General features: G+C 44.3%; 1 protein-coding gene across 2 annotated transcripts in view; it reads left to right on the plus strand.

The window, feature by feature from the left end:
• The window catches only part of LOC103678822 (kalirin RhoGEF kinase), a 453,600-nt gene that overhangs the window by 6,822 nt on the left and 429,793 nt on the right, over window positions 1-16,985 (plus strand). The window lies entirely within an intron of this gene.

The raw sequence follows: 16,985 nt of genomic DNA on the forward strand, positions 1-16,985 counted from the left end.
ATAAGGGGTGGGAAAGGAAGGCAAAGCCTGTGAAAGAGGCTGAGAAGGTCAAGGAAGAGAGCAGGAGGTGAACACTTCCCTTTGCACCACTCTACTTCTCTGGGTGACTTGGGCAAGTGACTTTAACATCTGTGTAGGATGAAGATAATAGCCCCCTCTCCGCTTTCCTACATAGGGCTGCTGAGAGACTCAAATAAGATACTATATGTGAAAGGTCTTTATAAGTTGTGTAAGTACATGTAGATAGTTCCTTCTACATCAAGCATTTTATTACTGTAAGTGCCTCTTCTGACAAGCATGATTTTATTTAATCTGACCTCTATGGGACCTTTCCAGTTCAGGAAGAAAGCAGTCCTTCTCAGCTTGGTTTCCCAAAGAGACTGGATGGGGCACCCTTCTTACAACAGGTCAGGACGCTCCTGTTCTCTCCCCCTCCGCAAAAATAGAAAAATGTCAATCCCCCACCCCTCCAGACTCTGGCACACAGCTTGTGCCTTCTGGAGGAGCCCAGTGAGAATGGAGTTCTTGCTTCCACCAAGCCTCAGGTGGGTGCAGTGAATCAGTCCTTTCCTGCGCCTTCTCTGTCTGCATGCAGTTCAGACTCCTCCTGCCACTCCTTTGTGTGTGAATGACTGGCAGCAAAATAACTAGGAAATGATTGACGGCCATGGGGCTGTTGGATCAATAAAGCTGCTTGAAATCGTGTTTACTGAGGAATGAAGGAACAGAAAGAATCAGCTGGGAGGACAGAAGAATTAATTCAAGGAAGTAGAGAAGAAATTGTTGGAGAATTAGCTTTGTCTCCTCCCTTTCTGCCCAAGGCATTATTAGAAGGGAACTGGACACTAGCTAGAAAACATGGATGCAAGGGATAAACAAGTGGGAGAGTGAAACGTGGCAGATGAACTGTGCTCCCAAGGAAGTGGTTACTTCTTGAGCTGAGGCTTGAGGATGGGTGGGATTTAGATGGGGAGGACAGAAAGTATGTTCCCAGGCTGGAAGGGTGTTAGAAGGAGGTATGAAGACCCATGGCGTATTTGGGCCAGTAAATGGTCCAGTTGATGTTCCTCAGGGGATGCAGGTGGAGGATCAGTGGGAGATAAAACTCAGAAGGGGGTGGGGACCACGTTGATTGATTGTGACATTTATCAAACATTTACTGGGCTCCCAGATCTTAAAAGGCTTTGAATGGCATACCAAGGAGTTTGGTCTTTATTTGCAGTTTCCTTTGGGAGCCGCTAAAAATCTGGATGGGATAGAGGCATGATCAGGAAGGTAAATCTGGCAGCCCTATGGAGGGTCGATTGGAATGGGAGAGGAACTGCTGGCCAGCACTGGATTAAGAGACCACTGTGATAGGTTAGAGGGGGGCTGAACTTGAGATGCCACAGTGGGGAGAGGAGGGGGTGGATGTGAGGGACCTCTTGGACATAGAGTCTATGGGACTTGGCAACTTGAATGTAGAGGTGTCAAGAAAGAGGCAGTAATCACGGATTACTCCAAAGCTTAAAGCCTGGGCGACTGGGAGGATACAGGTACCCTAAATGAAAATCAGAGTTAGGAAGAGGACGAGCAGCTGTAGGGAGGCAGGAGGAGAGGGAGGACTTGGGAGTTTACTTTGGGACATGTTGCATTTCAGGTGTCAGTGAATAAGCTATGGGAGGTGTTGGTTCTGTAGGCGGGTAAGGAAGGGAATCTGGAGCTTTGGAGGGAGGCCAGAGCTGGAAATATAGACTTGGGAGATATCCGTAAGAAGTTGTGGCTGGAGCTATCAGAATAGATGAGATAAGAAATGAAAAGCATATAAAGACTTAAGGGCAGAGGACCAAGGACAGGGCTGTAGGCTCAAGCGAAAGGCTGAAAGAGAACCAAGAGAGAACAGTTCTTGGAGAAAAATGCTGCAGAGAGGTTGAGGGAGATGGGGACTGAGCACGCAGCCTTGGTTCTGGAAACTGGGGGATCATTGGTAACCTTTGAAATAACAAGTTTCAATCATGTAGGGGAGGTGGAATTCAAATTGCAAGGGGAATGGGGAGTGAGTGGATGGGAGGAAGTGGTGGGAGTGCATATAGATGACTCTTTGGAAAGGTTTGGCTGTGAAGGGAAGGTTAAAAATAGTGAGGTAGTTGGAGATGGGTAGCAGTTGAGGGGAGGCTTTTTTTAGGTAGGGAAGATATGTGAATACCTAGGGGCAGGGAGGAGGGAGAAGGCAGGCATGAGGAAGAGAATGAATATTTAGGAAAGAGAGAACCAATGGATGGAGGAAGGTCCTGGATAGGCCTGGAGGGGTGGATCTCAAGGTCAGCAGAGGGGTGAGCCTTGGGCCAAGGAGGAGGTGGCATAGGCAGACTTAGTAAAGTAGCTGGCTGGAAAGGACTTTGGCTGAGGGTGCAACGTGCCTGATCAACAGCCTCAGTAGAGAGAGCATCCTCCCTGGTCCAGGGGCTGCTGGTGGTGTGCTTGGGGAGGGCTGCCGAAGCTGAGGGCAGCTGGGGAATGGACGAGCTCGGTTGGCGTGGCCCTAGGAGGCCCTTGACCAGAGAAGCTGGGGAGCCGGCTGGGAGATCCCAAATTAGCAAATCTTTTAGAAGTTCTGGTGGCTTTCTTTTGCAGGCGGAGGTGGGATTTGCTTCAGCCTTTGGTGGGGTCTACAGAATTATCTCCTACAGGATCTGAGGCAGAGAGGCAAGTCTCTGCAGTGGAGGGTGAGTGAGGAGAGGAGAGAGGGAGGTAGACCCACACAAGAAGGTGTCGGCAGCTTCCTGAGGAGGGGTCCATGCCTGGCCATCAGGCAGTATGTCTGTTGGGGATGGGATCTACTCTTGAATTTCCAGAGCTTCCTTAATGTCTCCAGAAGTCCTAGAAGAAAGAGGAAGCAGAGTAGGGCTTATGGGAGAGCTTCTTGTACATTCTTCTCCACAAGGAGGGACCCCTCACACAAGAGGGAAGATGCCAGTGAGCACACCCATTCTTTTGGCCCCAAAGCACTTCCTCTGACTCTCATTTTAGGGGCAGATCCAAGAGCTGTCATCAAATGAGGGGTCTTATGTGGCCCTCCAGGGGGAGGGGAAGTAGGAATCCAGGGCCTGGCATTACCTTAAGGTGGGCTATGTGGGACTGGGTTTAGAGTCCCTAGATTAAGAGGAGGTACGAGTTTCCTTAGGTGTGGCTCAGTCTCAGAAAATTAGTTTTAGATCAGGAACTTACTAGCAGTGTGCCCTTGTGTAAGTTATAGCCTCTCCAAGCTTCAGTTTCTTCATCTATAAAATGGGTAAAACATCCTTACCTCTCAGAATCGCTGGATGTGTATAGATATAGTATATATTATGATAGTTATGTGGATATTATAAATAGTAGAAATGGGATTACATTATAATAATAGAATATAATTGTATATGTATGACTATATTACACATATAATATATTACAATCACATTACTGGTTAGATGAATCTTTTTATTTTCCAAATGATGAAATTATGACGCTTCAATAGCTTCCTTCTCCCCTCCCCTCCTCTCTTCTCTCCTTTCCCCCCTTCCCTCCCTCCGTTCCCTAACAGTGCAGAGATAGATAAGGATGGAATTTTTAAGCTTGCAATTACAGTTATTCCAGGGCATGGCAGGCAGGGAGTGGGAATGTAGCTAAAATCCCCGCCTTTTACACTCTTACCCCGCAGTGAGGGACAATGGGCATCTATAGGGGGTGGGGGTGGGGAAACAGTATTGAGTTGGCAGCTGGACAGTGGGCCTAGGAGAGGCCCGGGAGACTGGCAGATGGTTAATTGGATGTGACAAAAGGGGGCTGGGAGGAGGAGTCTGGGGTCTCCTGGGGGATTCATGTCTCTGACTTCTTACTGTCCTGGAAAGGAGGTTGTGAGGAGAGGGAGGAGTGGCTCCAGAAGCAGTTGGGGAAAAAGATTGGCAGGACTCCATGTTGGGTGTATGGCCATGGAAGGACAGAGTGCCATTGGGAGTAATGTCACAGCTTTAATTTGGAGGGTGGGTGCAAGATGTTAAATCTCTTCTCTGTACCTCAGTGCACTGACACATAACATGCTCAGATACTTGGATATAAAGAGAATGCTTAACCAAATATTGGAACAGTATAATATTCTAGCCACTCTTTTTGATCCCAACCACTGAGTTTTGACAGCTAAATATCATTGTGACTTTTGAGGAGAACTGGACGAAGAACTGATCAATTTTAGCAGACTATCGGATTTCAGTGAGTGGATATCTTCATTCATTCTTGCACTCATTCATTTAAGTGTCAAACACCAGCTGTGCACCTACTAAGTGCTAGGCACTGGGAATACACAAACAAGTGAGAAATAATCTTTCCCACAGGAGGCTAACAGTCTAGTGGGATTGACTGACACATAAACAAACGATCTCAGTGTAGCATAGCAAGCTCCATAAAGAGGATTGCATGTTGTACGTTGAAAGTAGAGAGGAAGCCTCACCTGGATGGGTGTGGGACTCATGGAAGACAGGAGTGCTGCAGCTGACACAGATGAGGAGGTGGTGAAAATGAAGACAGACCACTGCTCCAGAAGCTTCACAGTAAAAGTAAGGAGAAAAAGATACTATTCATTGAAGGGACATTTTGCGAGTATGGGTAGTGTTCTGTTTCTTGGTCACAGGTGTGATCTGTTTGTGAAATTTCGGAGACCTGTAAGCAATTTTATGCATATGAATTGTACTTGAATAAAGACTTTTAAAAGCTGATCAGGTCCAGTGATTTTTTTTTGGGGGGGGGTCAGAGAAAAATCTTCGAATGTTGAAAAAGTCATGGGAGGAGACAATGGTAGAGAATAAAAGGTAGTTTGTGGGTGGGTGAAGTACCAGGGTGGGCATTAGCTTCCCCAAACATCGGGAAAGCATAAGAGTCCCGGTTAAGAGGTTATCTCTGGAAGGGAGGGATAGTTCTTCCTCTGTGGCTGTGGGGAAAGACCAGTTGATTTATAGATCAGATGATGCTAGAGCTCTTATTAAACTGACCTCCATCTTCTCTGCAAATGGGAGCCAAGGTTATTTGACAGACTGAGGGTTGCTGAGAGCCTGAGAAGAGAGGAGATGAACTGGATCCATTCACTGGAGAATGAGTGAGAATTGCATGAAAGAATGATCTGTCCATTTGAGTTCGGAGTGGGATGGGTGTGCAGGCTTCTGCATCTTGCTCAGCCCTGGAGACTCTGGAGTGGATGCGACAACAGTGGACTCTTGAGTTCTTGGGTAGTGACTTGGACAAGATGTGGTGTGCACCAGACTTTTTTGGAAACTAGCCTCTTCCCCAGACCTTGCTGAACATTGATGACTCTAGGCCTTTTGGAGGCCCCACCCTAGAAAATGGTCATGTCTGGTTTCCCCATGTAGGCTGTGCATACCTTTGCTTTGAACTTGTTTGTATTCTTCTCAACACCCAGATCATTGCCTTGTGGATAATATTTGCTTGTTTAGTATTCGTTGGCTTGATTTTTTTTTTAAAGAGCTATTTATTGGTGTGCAGGTCATTTGGGAGTTTTATAATGAAACAGTATACTAAGGAAATAAATCATTTTTTTGTGGACAGGCAATTCTACCTTAAACAAAAAGACTTATGAAATCAATATTGACTATGAAATATAGCCCACAACTCTTGTTGCTTCTGGATTAATTAGAGGGGGCCCCTTTTATTGCTTGCTTACAATATTCATGTATTTCAGAGGCACTGGAAAACAAAAGATGTATTCTTCTTTCAGAAAAACCCAGGTAAAAAGTTCAAAACACACAAATGGATTAATTAATCAATATCGAGTGAGTGTCTGCTATGTGCCAAGTATCATGCTAGATATTAAGAGTGCTCCTAAAGATGGGTAGCAAATAGTCCCTGTTTTTGAAGAATTTTGGTCTTGTTGAGTTGTGCGGACTGATATAGGAAAAAAATGGCTAATTGGAGATCAATCAGAAAGGGAGTTTCACTCATTCATTGATTCATTTAATTTGTGTTTATTGTCTATAAGCTAAAAGATAATTAACTTAAAAATGGTAAACAAGATTTTAATTAGGGAGAGTTGATTTTTTATATACTTTCATAGAACATTTATTTTTTATTCTAAAGTTATTTTTCTATCATAAAAGTAATGCTGGCTCACTGTAGAGTATTTGGAAAATGTGATGATGTGTAAAGGATAGAAAGGCTACTATAATCCCATCACCCAGAGAGAACCCCTGTTTGTTAATTTGAGATATATCCTTGTGGTCTTGTTTCCTATGTGCACTCTCTCCCTTGATCCATGGTTTGTTTTTTGATCATTAAATTAAGGTGAAAAACAAATTGGGGGGGTGGTAGACTTTTTCCTAAATGCAGCCATTTTTCCCAGTTAATATAAATGTTTGATACACCATTCATAAGCCAATTAACCTATATATGGGGATAATGTAGGAAGACAGAGGATCTGTTGGTTGTTTGGAGGGGTAAAGCCTTTGACACTTATTGTTGTAAAAACTAATTATGCAAAACAGAAGTACAGTATCTGTGGTCAAAAATGAATGCTCTTTTTCCTTCTTCCTCCCTGGTGTTAAGATAAATTCAACAGAGATATATGCCTGTTGCATATAAAAATACATATTTATACAAATGCATAGCTTTCTTTCTTATTGTATTTCACAAAAAGAGAATCGTGCTGTGCCTGTTATTCTGCAGCTTGCTTTTATCACTTTATCATCATGGACATTCTTCCATGTCAGTCCATACAACTCTACCTCGTTTGTTTTGAGAGTGGTGCTGCCGTCTGTCGTACGGATGTGCCATGTTTTATTTAACCAGTCCCCTAATGATGGACGTTTATAACCCAGCTTTTCTGCAGACCAGTGTTTGATCTGGGACATTATTTTGTCCAAAGAGTAGCAAGAAGGGTCACCCATTATTTGATCCTTTTCAAAGGTGACTGTAGGACAACTGTAGGTTCAGGATGTTTTTCTGCTTTTATCCTCAGAGGAGAGGGAGGACAGCCAGTCCCTGTTCTCTGAAGGATAACTTTCTATTTAATGTTTAAGGACGCTTTTGTTAGTGACATTTAAATAAATGGTCTAGGGCATTAGCCTCTTTTGGTATGTGCCTTTAAGTGACTTAGGAGCCAAATTTGCAGTCACAAGTAGCCAAAAAAAAAAAAAAAAAAGCCACATGTACTCTGTGGGCTTGAGTGAAAGTTAATTCCAATACCACAGGTATGGAAGTGCTTTGGGTTGTGTGTGCAAAAGCCATAGTCTGTGTTTGGCTAGAAGAATCCGAGGATATGATTCAAGAGACCTTGGTTTCCAATTCTACCCGCCATTAATTAGCTCTGTGACTTGGCCAAGCCAGCTAACATGTCCGTTTTTACAGATGGAGCCTCTCTTTCCTCATCTGAAGAAAGAGGTAAACATACTTGTACTGCCATACCTCATAAGAATAGTATGAGATCAAGTGGGATAATAGAAAGAGAATGCTTTGGGCAAACAAAATTGCTGACTACATGAAAGGAGTTTTTGTCAGCTGCCTTTCTCTGGGCTCTCCCTTGGTTTTGAGTGTGGTTGAAAGCTGAGCTAGGGGACTTGGATGGGAGTGACAGCCAGTTCTGCATTTGAGGACTGTACATTTTTTTCATGTCTGGTAGGAAATTGGCAGCACCAGAGATGGAGTGAAATGTTTCATGATATGTTCCATTTGCTTTTGCAAGAGAGACGTGTGTATAAGAGTGGAAGAGTGGCTCATCTAACTGCCCAGAACGGCTGAGGTTTTCTTTCTGATAGGTGACAGTGTGGCTCAGTTGCACACTTACTCCTTATTACCCAAATGTGCAAAGGAAATGTAGCTTTTCAAGTTTCTAATGTACAGCTAATCTCTCTCATGAGACCCTACCCCACCTTCACTAGTTTATAGTATATCAAGGTTTTTTTTTTTTTTTTCCACTTTCTCTTCATGGATTAGGTTGTTTTTTTTTTGGGGGGGGGTTTGGATGATTGTTTCTTTCAGGTAAATTGCTCAGTCACCCAGACTTCCTCCCACTCTCCCACTTCTCTTCAGAATGGAGTCTGGGTGTGTAGAGGTGCACACATGAACTTGTGGTGGTAGTGGTGGGGGTAGGGAGAGAAGGGTGCTTGGAGCCACTGAATAATGACTGGTCTGGTCTGATCTGATTCTTATACTAGTCCTTGCAAAGGTGTGGCTAGACCTGTCTTGCTTTTTGGGGTATTGTGTTGATACTCAGCACTAACATTCATTTTCTGACTATTTGCCTATGGAGTCAAAGTTCTGACCCCAGGCCTTTGTCTGGTCACCGACTCTCTGAGATCCTCCGAGTAGCATCCTCAGGGAACAAAGTAATATGTGGTTCCCCAGCTCACTCAGTGCCAACTGTGAGAAGTCAGAAGCCCTGCACCTGGCTCACCTAAGTAGGTACCCACCTTGGCCAGTGCTGTGCCTTCGTCCCCTCACCTCCACACCATGTGGATCATGGTGTGTGACTCACTGATAGGCGTTCTCCTAGAGTCCCTCTGCTTCCTCAGAAGTGGTCTTAGGAGGCTCCGGTGCCTTCACACTTATTGGGATATTATCTTCTAAAGCTGCCTCCCTACAACCTGATTGGGCGTTGAGGTGGGCATATAAGAGGAGGCCAAGACCCTAGCGTCTGATTTCCTAGACTGAAATTTTCCTGTGTTCCCCTGATGCTTGATCCTTCCCTCATGGCAAGAATCTCTCTTATATCACATCCTGAGTACTCTTTATCTCTTGCTTAAAGTGATTTCAGTGATGAAGTCCACCCAGTCTGGATCTTGATATGTTAGTGGGAGTTTGAGAATTCAAGCTGCGTACTTAAAAAATCTTATCCTGGATGTCAAGAGCTGAACATTGATGCTTTCTCTATCTGCTACTGTAACTAACCTAAACTTCCATGAGGTAAATAGATGCTTCTGGCAAGAGTAAAGTGAGGTTAAATATATGTAAGGACATGTGAAAGAAAAAAACACATTTTAAAAAGTATTACCGAATAACTTTGGGGAGAAAAGCTTAGAAATGGGGCTTCATGAGGATTCCATCTATACACAGGTATGTGTTTGCACATAAACATGCGAGGGTGTGACGATGTCGATTCTTCCTGCAAGCGTGTGGCGAGCACTTCTGACGTCCCTTGCACTGTGGTGCAGAGGGGAGTATGGTACAGCCTCCGTCTTCAAGGAGCTCCCAGTTTTAGGAGGGTGAAATGGTGGCAGTGGATCACACAGAGCCGCCCTTCTGGATCCTGCTTTCCCAGAGGTTGGTGTGTCTGTCTGGTAAACATGACTGATGTTTGAGCTCGAAGCCTTAATGAGCCTGGTGTCCCCTTCCCTTGCTTGGTTCTGCCTTCTGAGTCTCTTCAGTCCCCTAAAATGGCCAGGTCCAGTGGGTTTTGCTTGTTCCAAATAAAGCTAATTCCTTTAACATCAGCCTAAGTTTCCACAAACATATATTCTATAGAAAGGCCATGGTAAACAAGATCAGTTTAAATCGATAATAAATAAATAGAGAAGTAAAGCCCAATTCAGGGCTTGTTGCTCTGCTTCCTCTGTGATGGAGTTGTGAGTTGTTTTTAACTAAAATTCTTTCATCTCTTTTAGCACAGGAAAGCTTCCGTGTCTTATACAGTGTTCCCACTCCAAGGCTCCGGGGCTCAAATAGCCCTAGTGATCATGAGTAGTTTCTATTTTGACCAGGGAAAATGGAAACTCTGGTCTCTGTGAAGGTGGCAGAGACTGGGAGACTGACAAGTCAGATGGGCCGGGAAAGTACAGAGCAAAAATAAAAAAGCAGGTAAATGATGGCTCCAGATGATTGGGTCCAAGTAGAAAGAGTTGTGGGCTGGGTGCCAGGAGAACGTATTGGTATTGATAAGCTTGGTAAATCCCTTTCCATCTCTGAGACTGATAAGAGTATTGAGCTAAGTGGCTTGAGTGCATCTACAGCATTCTGAGCCAACTGGACAACAGAAAAGCCAGCAGGGATAGAAACCGGGTGGTAAGTAGTCTCAGGACATTTATGCCCTGGTTCCATGAAGACTTTCCATCCTTCTGAGCCTTTTTGTCTCTGCAGCTTGAGACATTAGTCAGTCCACCTGGTGTCAGAGCTCATAGGTGACTGAGCATCCTTGCTTGGTGAAGATGGGCTCCAATTTCCTTGGGGAGAGTCATCCTGGTGGTCAGTAGTGGCCTCAAACTATTTTGGCCCTAAGAATATTTTGGAAGATAGACCAAGTTTCTGGGACTTCTGGGCCACTTTCCCTGTTCCTTTGGATCCCAAGCATGTAAGTAGAGATGTAACTTAACACCCTAGATAAGGCCTTTCTTCAAGGTTCCATCAGAGCTGCTCTGCCAGGGTAAGGGAGGACTAGCTTACTGATCTTCCTGCCAGCTCATGTCCTTGAACTTGTCTTCTTTTGAGTCAGATAGAGGAGATGGTGAAAGCATCCAAAATCCACATTTCCCAGGGCATGTGCAAACCCAGCCCGGGCACATCATCTGAAAAGGAGGCACTAGGTAATTAAGCAGCTGTCTTGGCTTTCTTCTATTTTCCTTCCACCCAGAACCCCTTATCCTTTCCTGCACATTCTTTAGACCATCAGAGAACTCACATTTTGATAGAGGGAAACATTCCATTTTTAAAGAGTACATTAAAGCATTCCAGGTACAGGTACATGATATGACTCTACTAGTGGAATGCAGGGATACCAGTCGGAGAGTGGGGAAGCCTATTTAGGCAGATGTAGTGGTGATCATAGAGGAAGTGTGCTTGAATGGCAATTAGAAGATGAGCTCATTATCCAAAGTGACAGGGTGGGGAGGGGCATTCCTGGCACAGGGAGAAGGGTGGGCAAAGGCAGAGAATTGTGCAAGGTCATGGAGAGTTAGATGTTATAGGGTGAGAGGGACTGGAGATGCATGCGAGATCTTGGATTTTCATATTCCAGGATTTGGACTCTATCTTGTAAGCAGTGGGGAATCATAAAGGATTGAAGTGATGGAATAAAAATTATAACTTAGGCCAGGACAGTGTTGGAAGAAGGGGCAAAATTGGAGATGAAAATTCTAGTTAGGAAACTATTGACGGATAGTTGATGACGCAGGGGATGTAATGGTGGTGGATTGTAAGGTTGAAGGGGAGGTAAAGTCTCAGACAATCAACAGGGTTTTGGCTTGGGTTGTGGGTAAAGGGTGATGGTGCTGTCACCAAGGCTGGCACCATGGGAATCACACTGGAATAAGAGGAATATTTCACAAGCTACGAGAGCTTTCTACTGCGAAGGGGTTTAGCACTGCTCCATTCTTCTACTTCTTTAAACATTTTGAATATAGAACATAAACAAAATGACTGAAGCCTGGACAGTTATACACCCAGACATCTCCCATGGGGACGGTAAGTCTGCATGCCCGTGTATGTGCATGTATGTGCTTGTGAGCACGTGTGTGTTGTTGCTTATGGTTTCGATGTAAATGTGTGTGCTGCTTCCATCATACTGGGTTCTCAACACAGTATCATTTTTCAGCATTAAAATTCCCATCACTTCCCAGAAGTGCTCCCTTTAGGATCCATTTCTGCTTGGCTCAGTGTGCGCAAACATTCCAGTGGGATTGATTGCTTGTGTCAAATTAATTTTTTCCCTTCTCAGGGAGTGTCTGCCATGTGCAAAGCGGGGAAATCCCTAGGCCTCTAGCCAAATGCAAGTTCAGATAGACATGTAAAGTCAGGCCTGGGTCAAGAATTGGCCTAGATGGCCACAGAGGCTGCACCTGGAGGCTTCAGCCACTTCTCCCAGCATGCTTTGTGACTGTTCCTAGGCAACAAGAAAACTTGAAGCTGGGTCGAGATGGCTGCCGATGAGCAGCTTGCATCTTTGCAGGATTAGCTGTGGTACAACTTCCTCCTCAATGTCCCATTTTCCTGTTACTAATTTCTATAAAGCTCGCGGAAGTCTCTGGAAGCAAATGGAGAAAATGCTGACTGCCCTTCACCTGACTGCTGGGAAAACCTCAGAGAGGAGCTCTGGGGTAGTTTTCCTTTCAGCCTCAGTGCTGATGCTTCCCTGCAGTTGTGGTGACGCTCGGCATGGACTGCCCAGGCCTTTGGCTAGCAGGTAGTCCTGACTTGCATGGTGCTTAGCCAGCCAGTCTTGCCACATTGCGCCTGAATCCAGACACCAGATCAGTGGTACACCTGGGTGGTCTAGGCTATACTATCCACTGATGAACTGATTTGTATCTCAGCAGTTGAAGCTTTGTGAGATGTGTGATAAAGTCTCCCTGAGAATGGTTGTGTATTCTTTTCCTATAACCTGAAATTCTGAAAGTCGTGATTAGCATTCATTAACTTTAACTCTAAGTTCAGCTTTGTGGGTTACGGTCATCAGTAGGTCCAACTAAAGTTTTCCTACGAGTTGATTGTCTATAGTCTAGTTGAATATAGCTCTTTAATGAGTGCGGTTATGGCAAATATCTTAGCTCATTCCGTTAACCACTAGCCTTCAGAACCTTTGGAACTTTAGGGAAGTCTGGTGAATTCCTCATCCCAAAGGGTAAAATGCTAAAACATCCACATTATCAGGTGTAGCAATTACTTCTTTTGGTGCATGTATGTGGAATTTGGATTCCATTCACCAAGAACTTTTACATAAATCAATAACAAATGATTTTTAGCATTTCCCAACAGATTCTGTAATGTATCACTTCTAGTGGAGGGCACACATCAGACTTGGTTATACAATTTAATTCTCTATAATTCTCATAGAATCCGATTGTAATGTCTGGCCTTTGAGCCAGGACAATTGGACTGCTGGGGGTGGGGGTACCGGGTTCAAAGAAGTCTGCTAAACTGTTGCCAGAGTGGTTCCTCCTCCGCGCCTCTCATGCCATCGGACCTGTCTCTTGAATCTAAAAGGAGGTCATCTAATTTCTTCTCTCTACCCAGTTTCTAAACTCTTACAGCCTTTCAGTATGTTCTATCTAGTTTGTTTTGATATATTGATTTGATTTGTTAATCACAGAAGTGATCCTCTGACTGAGATGTTTTTCAGACCATCCTAATTATTTTATCTAGCATTATGCTAGGCATTGAATAAGCATATCCGTGACTTTCCCCTTAGCTTTTAGTTTTCCCCATGAGAAAGACAAGGCAGCTGCTCAGACGGGGTCCTTTCTGACAGACCCATAGCCAAGTATGCAATCATGGGCTTCCTTAGGTTTCCCGGAGGCCCTAGGACCACAGAACTCTAGATTTGGCAGGACCTGATACCAGAAGTGGCACCATGAAATGCAACCCTAAATCTCTTTAATGTAGAGCAGAAGGGCAATTCCTTCACGACTGTCAAGCATTGTGGTGGGTGCCATTTTTTTTCCTTGCCAAAACTTTTCAATTCTTATGCATTTAAATAGTTCTGTGTCCAGGTACATGTTTTATTCCTTCCTTCCAGGACTCTTGATATGTGCACTCCTGAGGCTTTGTCCTCGGGGACTTTTACATTTCTGGGCTGTTGAATTCAATTTTATCTCCCCATACATCAGCTTAGATGGTGAGAACCTTACAAATTCCTGGAGAGCCTTTGCGGAGGTTAAGAACAAAGGAGGTAATTTATCTCTTCAAGTGTCAGGGCTTTTAACCCTACGTTTTTCATCCTCTCCTTTAGGGTTGTTTAACTTTTTGCTGTTCCTTGCCCTGCATGTCGTGTGTATGTAGTAGTTGGGGTTGTGCTTTCCAGATACTACTCAGGCCTTGAAAGGAAATTTGTCTATGATTATTTTATTTTTGGGGGACTCACCCGAAACATGAGCAGTGGAAGGCTGCTCTGCTTGGAATGTCTGTAGAGACCTTCTCAAGTCTGCTGGCTGGCTTGTGGCTCAGACCATGACTACAGTGTGGTACAAAGGCGCATGTCTCCAGTCTGGAGTTGAGGGCCCTGTGTGCTTCTCTCAGCTCTGTGCTGGCCTTCTGTGTGCTCCTGGGCAGGCCACCACACCTCTCTGGGCTTTAGTTTCTTCACTATAAAGTGAAGGTGCTGAAATGGATAATTACTGAGTTCCTTTCTTCTCTAAGTCGTTTTGAGGTCTTTTTGAGAATCTACCTAGGGAAAGGTCCTCCTTTGCTTATCCCAGCTCTGAGAAAAAGCTGGTCCTATAAAGATTGACGGGGGGGGGGTCCCTGTGTTTGCACATGACACACAACATTCAGAATAAATTGCCACTGGGTGATCTCTTCCTAGCCATTAGGAATTCAGCAGTAACCAAACTCCTAGCCTTCCCCATCTCTGGGTGAGCGGGACAGAATAAATTCTGAGCCAGTTATAGTATCCTTAGTTCATACTTTTATAGGACCTGCCAAATATTTATAGGCTTCCTAAGAAAGTGCAGTCAACAATTTGGGGGTAGCTATAATCTATTTATAACAGCTATTCTTAAACATGGTTTGTTTCCTCTCCTGGTCTGTAAAGACGATTTTTTAAAAAAAATTTTATTTATTTATGTGACAGAGAGACAGCCAGCGAGAGAGGGAGCACAAGCAGGGGGAGTGGGAGAGGAAGAAGCAGGCTCCCAGCGGAGGAGCCCGATGCGGGGCTCGATCCCAGAACGCCGGGATCACGCCCTGAGCCGAAGGCAGACGCTTAACGACTACGCTACCCAGGCACCCCTGTAAAGAAGATTTTTAAAAGGAGAAATATTTTGTTTGAATTTTCTCAGAGCCTCCAACTTCTTTAAATTGGATATTTGGCAAATCTTTTTCCCCAGAGATATTCTTCTTGGCTGGCCCTGCCAGATCTTTTTCCTCCCTATTAGAGGGAGTTTTAACTTCCGTCGATTTATCCTTTACCACATTTGGCTTGGTCAAGAGCTGGTGGGGAGGACAGTTGTCAGGGGGCTCCTTCTGCTGGACATTAAGCCTCCAGGACCATATCCTGTTCTTTTTTTTTTTTTTTTTTTTTAGAGCCTCTCCCCACCACCGCATCTTCTGTCACTCTATCTTGAGATGCAAGTATTATTATAGAAACTGGGCAGAGGGTGAGAAACTGGGACTGAGGAAACAGAAGCAAGGTTTAAAGGTCAAGAAATTCTCTAAGTTTATAGAATGATCAACAATCAGACCAGAGAGGGTAGCCAGGTCAGCATGCACCCCAAACCCAGACTTGGGACAGCAAGGGGCCAGGGAGGAGGAAGATAGATAAAAGCCAAGAAGGTGAAATGGTAAGCTGTGATAGATCCACTCAGCGTCCAGGGTGTCTGCAGAAGCTGCAGGGGCAGCAGGAGAAGGAGAGGTGGATGTAAATTCCAGCTGCCCAAGACTTCTTGACTGAGGAATCTCCTCCCTGTGTCCCCATCACTTACATGTACAGGTGGCAACTCCCAAGCAGGAGGAGCCTGGTGAGCGCACCTGGGTGGGCCCAGTTTTTGATGTGGGCAGCTCCTGTCCCCATACCTCCCTCTGGATCAAGTCATTCCATGAGGCTCTCCTTTCTGCTGCTCATCGGCCTTCTGTTTTCTCCATTCAGTGAGCCTGCCTATGTCCAGGCTATTCCCTAAGCCTGGAGTTACAATTTGAAGGTTCAAACTATCTGACTATATTAAGAAAGTGAGACACGGGGCATCTCATTTCCCCACAGAATTTTATTGTTTAGCCCTAGAGGGTCTTCATGTATGTAACTTTCTCCTTCAGTTCATGATAAGAGAGCTACTACCTGTCTTTCTCTGTTTCTTTGGCTGATGCTACATCTTTGTGTTGAGTCTTTGGGTACAGTTAACTGATTTTGATGGGTGGGCCAGGTGCTCTGTCTGGCCGCAGATAAAACAGGTTGTGCCCTAAAGAGGCCCATTTATCTTTGTGCTTTTATTCTGTAAACATGGTGGAGCCTTATTGTTTTTTGACCCAAACTCTCCTCTGAGTTACTGTTTTCTTCCCTCTCGAGCTAGCAAGTTTGGAAGTTACACATCTCCTTATGGTGCCAAAGAATACCAGCCTTATCTGTGGTCTGCCTCAACACTGCAGGCTTTGTAGTCTTGACCTGCAATTGGATTTTTCTGGGATTTCCTACTAGAATTGATCCAGCCCAATGAAATCAATGAGGTTCCCTCTAATATCTGTCTTTGGATCCTTTACTTATGGATTTAACATCTCCTTCAGCCTTTTCTATTGGACCATCATCCTCTAGGTCTAGAGTTATAATGTGTTTTTTTTTTCAAGTTTGTGGAATATATTTTTATTGATATTGGATATGATACACATAGTGTTTTTTGCTTCTCTTCGGACTGTTTGGGAGTCAAATGAAAATCCTGTTAAGTTTCAGGCATTTTCTCATTTTTTAAAAAATTTATTATTATTTTTAATATTTTTTATTATATTATGTTGTTTTGTTTTTTTAAGCATTTGGGTCGAAGTTTGAATTTTGGAAGTAGTTTTTTAAAATTTAATGTGAGAAACGTCACTTTTCGTCAATGGTTTTTTTTTTTTGTTGTTTTTTTGGTTTTTTTTTTTTGAGAGAGAGCATGGGAATGGGGTACAGAGGGAGAGGGAGAAAGAATCTTAAGCAGACTCCATGCCCAATGTGGAGCCTGACATAGGGCTCAATCTCATCACCCTGAGACCATGACCTGAGCCAAAATCAAGAGTTGAATGCTCAGGGTGCCTGGGTGGCTCAGTCGTTAAGCGTCTGCCTTTGGCTCAGGGCGTGATCCTGGTGTTCTGGGATCGAGCCCCACATCAGGCTCCTCTGCTGGGAGCCTGCTTTTTCCTTTCCCACTCCCCCTGCTTGTGCTCCCTCTCTCGCTGGCTGTTTCTCTCTGTCAAATAAATAAATAAAATCTTAAAAAAAAAAAAAGAGTTGAATGCTTAACCGACTGAGCTACCCAAGCACTGCCCCCGACCTTCTTTTTCTTTCTTTCTTTCTTTCTTTCTTTCTTTCTTTCTTTCTTTCTTTCTTTCCTTCCTTCCTTCCTTCCTTCCTTCCTTCCTTC

The sequence above is a fragment of the Ursus maritimus genome, unplaced genomic scaffold (genome assembly GCF_017311325.1).
Source record: "Ursus maritimus isolate PB19 unplaced genomic scaffold, ASM1731132v1 scaffold_4, whole genome shotgun sequence".
Taxonomy (NCBI): domain Eukaryota; kingdom Metazoa; phylum Chordata; class Mammalia; order Carnivora; family Ursidae; genus Ursus; species Ursus maritimus.